Consider the following 9833-nt stretch of genomic DNA (forward strand, 5'->3'; position numbering starts at 1 on the left):
AGGGCTAGAGCCGGCCCTGCTGGCCTCCAGACCAATCCAGGTTGGTCCCTCAGAGAAAGACTCTGGAATGAGAGTGCCTGGATTAAGCGTCTGGACACCTTATACCCCAGGGGCCTCAACGAGACCTAGATCCGTTTTTAACTCTCATGGTTCTTTTCTTCCTCTTTTCTAAATGGCTACCCTCTCTTTTCTTCACTTTTAACTATGATGTACATTTCTACTAACTCTACACACACACCTTTTCTAAACCTACCCATCACTACCCTCTGGGATATTGCCCAACCTAACATAAACCCTACTCATGCCCTCAGACCTACCATTAGTAACCCTGAGACGTTACACCCCAGGCCACATAGCCCTTCTTTTCTGAGACCTGGCATTTCTAGCCCTCTTTCACTTTTTTAACTTTTTCCTCCTTCACGGCTAGTGTCCAGTAGTTTACTGAGTGGTGCTTTCTAATGGGTTTTATTAATATACTGGGCCCTGATATAGTGTTTTGTGATTGTGTACGTGTGGGAGGGAGAGTGTGTGTGTAATTGTACTCTTGGTTGGTGCTGTTGTTGACCCGGAGTGACCAGGTGTCGGAAGGACCGTGCATAACCGGGTTTGGACCTTAGGTCTGAACTCTGGAGTTCATTTCCCCTTACCAGCCAGTGCCTCCGACTCTGGGCTCCGGGCTGACGTTGTGCTGACCTTGGGGGCGATGCACGCACGCTTCTTACTCACCTTTACATAATAAATACCCCAAAATGAGGTCCACAGATAGGGTAGGATGACTGAGGTGTAGCCATTATAATAGTATACATTCATTTAGGTACATAAATTCATATAAATAAGAATAACAGATTATACATAAATAAATTGAACTATTATATTGATATCTACATAACACAGATTACATTTTATATTTCTCATTAAGTCTACATGATTGACATTATTAAAAAATATATAAATAGTATATTAAAAAACATATAAATAGGATATATAAAAATAATTGGTATAAGAGGAACTGTGAACAATATAAATGATTTTTGAACTCACACAAATAAGTGAATAACAAATTAATAAATACACAACAAACAAGATTGAATTAAGTCAGTTGTTTTTCTATACACGGACATGTACAGGCATGTACCAATAAATAGAACTCTATGGCTTAAATTCATTGGAACCTAAAATCAGTCATGTGAGTTAAAAAAAAAAAAAAAAAAAAAAAAAAAAAAAAAAAATCATCAAGGTTAAAAAAGTACTTACCAATCATGAGTTACAATAATAAAATTAAAAAAATTCATTAAGGTTAAAAAAAGTACTTACCAATCATGCTAAAAAATTCACAAGGTTTAAAAATATACATATATTGAATATACAAACAGACATTTCTTGTGGAAAACATTCAATTTATTATCAATACTTACCTGTTTACAGTTCCATCTCATACACAATTACTGGATTTATTTATAAGAACAATGAGAATTTTTCAGTGCCCATCACATCTTTTGGAAACATTATTTCATGCAAAGAGAATAGTTCATTCTGGATTAAAAAAGATATAGGATTCATCAACCTTGAAACAACAGAACACTAGACAAACAGGACTATCTATGAGTAAGATACAAATTAATTTTTTACACCACATTCTGAACACAAACACAAAGATTTTCATTCACACAACTCTTCGTGAGGGTCTTGGTCACACATACAAGCAGTTTATTAGAAAATTACAACAAAATTGGATTTTTAAAACAGTATTTTCCAGACATGGGGACTTGTGACTTGGACTCGAGTCGACTCGAGTCGCTATTTTTATGACTTGTGACTTGACTTGACATAAAATGAAATACTTGAGACTTGACTCGGACTTGGAAGTTAAAGACTCGGGACTTGACTTGACTTGAGACACGATGACTTGAATGACTTGAGTGTTAATCACATCATGTTTTCAGTTTGAATATAAAATATATATAAAAAAATGTTTTAAAGTTGATCACGACACTATCATCAGTCATACCTCGTACCTTACGCACACCACGCCCACTTAGATCAGATATCACATCAAAATGTCAGCCGGAGGGGTACCGAGGGTCATTGCTTTCGGCTTCAAGAATTATTCACACGATGGCAAAAGACGAACAGCGCTTTGCAAGACATAGGCTACAACATTAACATTGCGGACAGCCAGACGACAACCTCCAATTTCGTCCGTCATTTGAAGAGCCATTCTGCCCAGTAAGTGCTTGTCAATTTGTTAATGTTAGTTGGTAGTTAGCTAATGTAATAGCTAAAGTAGCCATTAACCCTTTCACAAGTAAGTTTAAACTATTCTAACTGATCCCCCAGCGTGAGTTTTTCTAGGCGACCGTTATTTAGAACCTGTCACTCACTTTAATGTTTCATGGTGACGCGTCATTGCTTGTCAAGTGACACAGCGCAACCACAACACAGCGCTGAATGAATGATCTGCTTTTATGTCATTTTTCCTGTTTTATTCAAAATGTTCACAAATGTATTAGCTATAACGTGCAACACTGATATTCCGATTGTCAAATATGTGTAAGTGGATGTGTTTTGTTGTTTAAAAACCTTTTATAATGATCGCGTTAGTTGAGCTGTATGTGCGAATGGGCGGTGCCATGTTAACGTTAGTTTACAACACGTCAATTTCTCAACTTCTCACGAAATACATGAAAGTAAGTGACCGGTGAACTGGGAGAAGAATAGGGTAAAATGTAAAGCTACTTACACAATGTGTATCTGATATGAATAAAACGTGCGTCTTATTATAATGGAAATGATTATTATTGACGCTTCCATAGACATCATCAGTGTATATTTTACAAACTACAAATATATTTTTTGCTAGTAGTTATGTGTATTTAAATGTCTGAAACCTAAAATAAAAATGATGTGGTTGAAAACACTGAACAGTTGTGATATATGACAGCACTGAGAGCGTATGTCTCTGGCTCAGCGCCAGCCAACGCGTTTGAATTCATTGATAAATAACTTACACGAAGCAGAATAGTGGGTCATATGTCTAATGCTTTTTGAAAACTTAAAAGGGGCATATAATGCCATTTTTGTACAAGCTAATATGATTCTTTGGGGTCTAAATTAAAAGTTTGTAATATACTTTAATTAAAAATTCTCATTAGTATTGTAAGAAAACACTTATTTTACTTGGTCAAAAACAGCTCTGTTTTCAGCACGCCGTTTCAGTGCATATGACTTTAAATGATAATTTGCTCACCCCGCCCCTCTGTTCTGTGCGTACACCGGTTGTAACACAATAACCATAACGCGTTGTTCAGTATAAACGTGGAATTATGAATTATATTGAGAACGTCATACATCGAAAACATGCCGTAATGTACCCTGAGTGTAAACCTTAGACGCATTCATTGTGAAGTGTGCAGCTAGCGATTTGCAAAGATATAAATATTAATATAAAGTTGAATAAAACGTTACACTCACTTCAGTTCTTCTGGAGATTCAGCAGGAACACGAATATCTGGTACCGATCTTTTTTCATGAGCAGCTACTTAGCAAATCCAGTTTTATACTCACCCTCGTTTATAAAGCAGTCTGGTGTGTGAAATGATTCGGGCAAACATGAGAGCATTGACGTTGCTCGTGGGGAATATTCCCTTCGAAAACAAACTCAGCCACTGCGTCTTCAGCGGTTCGGATTTAGGAACATTAAAATGACTGTGTTCGTTATTACACCCAAGAACAGAACACCACAATCGCTTAGACGCCATTCTGCTCATAGACAGTGCTCCAGCATATCAACAATGACCGCGCCGGTCCGCGCAGACTATGATTGACAGCTCGCTCTCACGAGCGAGGGCGGGTCTGTGTTGAAACGCGGCTGTCATTCAACAATCGTGGGAGGGGCGTCCGACCGTGTGACGTCACAGGCTCGAACGGCTCGATTTGAGGCAGGGGAAAACATATAAGGAGATTAAAACAAAACCACTGGATGGATTTTTATCATTATATGATGGTTGTGTACAGGCACTGCCAACACACATTTCAGTACAATCAACTTGTAAAAGTGCATGTACCATTATATGACCCCTTTAAGGCTTTCTTCTTCATAAAAGAAGTCGGACATCACATTTTTGTATACATTTTTATTTCTTTAAATTAGTAAGCTACAGGACACCATCTTTCAAAACATGACCTGCGTGAAAGAAAAAAGTGAATGAATGCGTCATTGTTCCCAAATGCACTTCCGAATGCGCCTCTGTTCATTTCAAACCAAACTGACGCCCATAGATCAAACTCTGCAGGTAAAATTACAATAATAAGGTGACTTGACTTGGACTTGACTTGACCTACTACAAGACTTGACTTGACTTGACTTGACATAGCCTGTGACTTGACTTGACTTGACTTGCCCAGGAAAAAAATACTTGGGACTTACTTGAGACTTGAAGGTTAAGACTTGAGACTTACTTGAGACTTGCACATGTGTGACTTGGTCCCATCTCTGGTATTTTCCCTCATGAGGTATTTCTACAGAGAAAGATATACCCGTGACGTCATCATAGGTCGTCACCACGAGGTACACACAAATTAAATTAAATAACACATTTAGAAAGGAGTAACACGATCCATTTCCTCATAACATTGTTCAGAAGGCCCATAGGTGTACTTACATGTCAAATTTGTCTTGTTGCAACTCTGTTTCGATTTTATATCACTGTTTTTCGTCAAGTGTCATGTCCGTCAAGTTTCATTGTCACTCTACCATGTGCGTGAGGAGAGAGTGACCTACTTTCACTATTAATTTAATTCGAAAACAACAACTAATTTCACAAAAATTATTTTATACAGGTCACAAGGACTTAATTTACTCACAATTCGCCAAATTAGATTCCCAAATTGAACTTTCTGAAGCTTATTTAGCACATTTATTCGGCAATTTTTTTTTTTTCTAAATTGAGTCTATAAAGGGAGCGCGCGCGGTGCGCGCTCTCACTCACTCTTCTCTCTGAAGAACGTGTTCGACACGGAAAAATTGCTCTGCTATCATCAACTCAAAACTAACTATTACTCATTGATTTCATATAAATATTTATATATTAACACATACAACTAGTAGATTATTATATATATATATATATATATGTGTATGTATGTATGTATGTATGTATGTATGTATATATATATGTATATATATATATATATATATATATATATATATATATATATATATATATATATTGTAGTATATATTCTATTTATTTTTACAAAAAGCCTGCCTGAGGAAGGTATTAAACATACCGAAACGTCACGAAGAGGCTTGTAAACACCGGTTTACTTTTATAAATATATTTCATTTCTTTCTTTTTTTATCTTTTTTATATTATTTTTATATTTCTTCTCATTCCACTATGGATATCTTTAGAGGCCGTGTGAGACGAAGAGATTCTCCACGTTTAAGACTCAAATTATCCAGCACCTCTCCAGTTTCACATAGAAACTACTCATCTCACAACACAAATGCACGTTTCCGTGCAGAAGAACTAAATGAAAGATTTAGAGAAAGGGAAAGAGATAGAGAAAGAGGTAGATCCACACACAGACATGACCAAAGAGGCCATGTACTGCGTGGGCCACCAGGCCTGGGTCCTCTCAGAGACCGATTGCGTTCTCTCATGATCAACAAAGACCGGTTAGAGATCCAAAAAGACCTCCCGGCAGATCTGATCGCCCCATGGTTGTAGGTCCATACAGACCTCCCACTTACAATATAGGAAAACGAAACGATAGAAAGAGACGAGGGAAGAAAAATTACAATAGAGCTCCCTTTGTTGACCAAGAATGTGATGAACACGCAGAGCGTGAATATTTTGAAGATGCTACTGGTGAGGATTGGTTTCCTCATCACCAGAGACACTTTACCGACTCACGTTCGGTACCAAACCAGCAATTTCAAAGAAGGAGCTCCTGGTACAATATACCCTCACACTCAGTTTCCAACAAAGGAAATAAGAAAGTTTCGTTCATAAATCATGGGGGCAGATTCAGAGATATAGATATCTCAATAGACAGAGAACAACCAGTGCAAAGAGCAAAAAGGGATAGAAGAGATAGAACTCCTCGCTACTTCCCCCAAGAGAAAGAGAGTTTTGGGGAAAGTCTCAACCCAAACAGGTCCACACAAAGAAATGAGTACACACCCGCACAGCCAGCTCTCAAAAAAACAATCAAATCGTTCTTTGACATCATTAAGCTAGTGCAGGGCCGGCTCTAGCCCTTTGGTTGCCCTAGGCGAGATTGAGTTTTGCACTTGAACTTAGGGAAGCCCAGTCTTATGCCATTTTTAAAGGTCAACTTAAGACATACTTTCTTAAACTTGCATTCACTTGTTGATGTGTTTTTTTTTAACAATTGCCCATTGTTTAGGCCTATACAGCGCTTTGAGAAGCTGCTTTTAAAGGCGCTTTATAAAATAAAGGTTATTATTATTATTATTATTATTATATTATTATTATTTTGTTAGTGTCTGTCTACATTACACTACTGCATAATAATAGTTATAATATTAATCCCATGACAGTTATAGGCTATTCCTTTTCTAGGCTATTCCTAAGATCTATTCCTTTTTTTTTATTATTGCATTTGTTTTACAATATATGGCTATTAGCCATATATTGTAAAACAAATGCAATAATAAAAATAAAGGAAACTTTCATAGCCTAATAAGTTTTGTACACATTTCTATACTTGAAAGCTAGTTATAACCCAGCGCCACCAATTAAACAAAACAAAAGGGCCGCCGATGTACGAGTTTTATGGGCCGTTCAGACAAAAAATAAATATATAAAAGTATTCGAGATGTATCGGCCCAAAAAGCACGTCGGCCCACCGGGAATCTCCCGGTAGTCCCGATGGCTAGTACATGCCTTTGCACAATACTAAGTAAATTTATTTCGTTTGACTTACTTAATGGCTGAGATGAGAAGACTTACCTCTATACTGGGCTTTCTTTTTATCTTGTTCCTTTCTCCTTTTCTTCCCTGTGCACGAGGGTTTTGACCGCTTCATTTTCGATCAACGCGCCAGCATTGCCTTGCCTAACCTAACGTAACGTAACGCAACGCAACTCCCCCTCCCCCCATTAGGAAATGATCGACAATAATCATCAATTCAATCTAATAATTAAGTTGACAAGTAATTAAACGTGTGGCTGAGGGGCGCCTTATGATGATCATGTTTAATGAACATGTTTTATTTCGCTTGTCATTCTAATTCTATGATTAATGGGAAGTAGGCAAAGGGCGACACTAGAGGGCGCCTGCACCCCCAACACATTTGCCGCCCTAGGCGATCGCCTATAGCAAACGCCGGCCCTGAGCTAGTGCATCATCTAAGCAAAGTGACCACAAAGGTGAATGACAACCAGCCCATTACCTTTTGCAGACTCTCACAGCTGCTCATTAGTACGATCAGACCAGCGTTCCCTGGGCAACAAGTGAGCCTCATGTTAGAAGGCAACGGCAGGAACTGGTCGTTTAACGCGCAGCTGATCCTAGAACAACATTACGAAGCACTTATAGAAGAAGCTTTACAGAAAGTTCGCAAACAAGATAACCACACAGAGTGGGCAAAAGCATTTGAGATTGCAGCTGGCTGGGCGGGTAAAAATTACCAATCTCGCGTTAGTAAGGAGACCATTGTGCAGGCTGAGGCACTGATCCTGCCAGAAATGCCAAGCACTTCTACATCACCCATTGTGGTCACTCGTGCGCCAACCTATGCTGAAGTCGTGACATTGGGGGGGCACACATCCCATACCAGTGTCGCCACTGTAACAGCACCAGCGTCACACACAACACCGCCACAAACAACCTGCACAGCGGCCCCTTCACTTCGTCCGGGGTGTATATTGCAACAACACATTGAGGTACAAACCTCACCGAGTTTACTCACAAGAGACCTAGTAACAACCCGAACCTCCTCTCCAAATAAGAGAGACTGGTCGTTTCAGGAGGAAGCCCCTCCAGTAGGCCTCCAACAGACTCTTCAGCCCATACAGGCTACAGAGCTCGGCCCCCTCGAGCAACGTCCTCAAAAAAGGACAAGAAAAGTGTTGGATTGCACCCCCTCACCAGTTAGACCCATGGAGACTCAACCCTCTGCTGCCGTGGACCAGAAAAAAGAACTGGACGCTCCACGGCAGACAGAGGGAGCCTCCAATGGGTCTCCTGGCACCAGTGAGCGACTCGGAATCCTATCTTTGTCCCTATCAAACGGCAACATCTCCTCAAGATAGTGAGATACTTTTCTCTGACCACTCTGAGCCACCGGCCAAAATGCCCTCTCCACTCTCTGAATTTTTAAACGAGGTAGACCTCTTAGCTGAGACCCCAAAAAGGGTTACTAGAGAAGAAGATCGAGTGGCTGTAGCACTGGAACAGTTGTCTCCTGTTATTGAGAGACCCAGACTTGCTCCTTTACCAGTGATAATGAACACTCCATCTCCACCGCCCACAAAGGCGGCAGAGGAAAAATCCTCTTCAATGGTTCGAACTTCTCTGGGTCTGCCCAATTGACACGTGAACACGAAGAAAAAGTTGTTTGACTGGAGCTTAACGATAAATAAGAGATTTGTGATCATTGGGGACTCTAACATCTCGAGATTTCCAGCCTCCAACTGTGCAGACTTACAAATCGAGAGCTACCCGGGTGCAAAGCTCCAGCACGCTGGGAACTTGATAGAAAAAGCAATTATTGAGACCGTTCCAGAAAAATTAGTGTTAGCCTTTGGTCTGAACAACAGACAACAGAGATATCGAATGACGGCGATCACTGAACTTCAGAAAGCGTTTAGAGTGGCAAAGAAAAGACTGCCGAATACTGAGATCCTCTTCCCCTTGATTAATTTTTCGAGAACTTTTCCACTGGGGGAACAAGGAATGATGGAGCATCTGAACACGCATATGACACATCACTTGAATTTTATCCCGGCGCTTCCATCTGAGCACTTTCACGTCGGTGAGGATGGTGTTCATTGGAGACCAGTGACGGCAAAGGCCATTTTAGAACATTGGATGATGGCGTTAAAATGCCTACCAGTGGCAGCTCAATAGAAGGCCCACACAAACTTATAATTAACCTTTCCAAGTCACTGGTTCTCAATGATGACCAAACCTCAGTGCTGTTAAATGGTCTCTCATACATTCCCACTCCACAGAGCTTTAAAACACAAAGTTATTAGTCGACCTACAAGCGTACCATCGCAGAGTAAAATTAGAAACTTTTTTTGAAGGCAAGAAAAGCTCAAAAAGAAAACTTCCGTTTACTCATTCCTCAGACTGGACACCTGCTCTGTCCAGCCTCCCTAAAGAAATCTCCAAAATTATTGGAGCAGATAATTATGCTTACAAACATTTGCATTGGGGAGTGAAAGAAAGAATGAACCTGACAGCAGGTGAAATGAAAGCTTTGAAAGAACTGCAGAACAATAAAGAGATAGTTATTAAGCCTGCAGATAAAGGGAATGCAGCAGTGATTCTTGATAGAGACCAGTACATATGGGAAGGAAAGAGACAACTTGCAGTCAGTGAACATTATCGGCCTTTGGAGGAACCGATTTATCCTCAGACTATTAGTGAAGTGCAAGAGATTTTAGAAGAAAATGTTATAGAAAATGTTTATAGAAAATGTTATGACTTGCAGACATGGCATGAGATATTAGGTCATTGCAACTATGGGGATGTAATTAAGCTCGAGAATGTTGTGGACGGTATGCAAATTGAGAATAGAGCAGACAAACTTACCCCACCTGTCACGAAACTGCTCTGAGACAGGCAAGTAAAGAT

Source organism: Rhinichthys klamathensis, unplaced genomic scaffold (genome assembly GCF_029890125.1).
Source record: "Rhinichthys klamathensis goyatoka isolate OS25496 unplaced genomic scaffold, OSU_Roscu_1.1 h1tg000436l_1, whole genome shotgun sequence".
Classification (NCBI taxonomy): domain Eukaryota; kingdom Metazoa; phylum Chordata; class Actinopteri; order Cypriniformes; family Leuciscidae; genus Rhinichthys; species Rhinichthys klamathensis.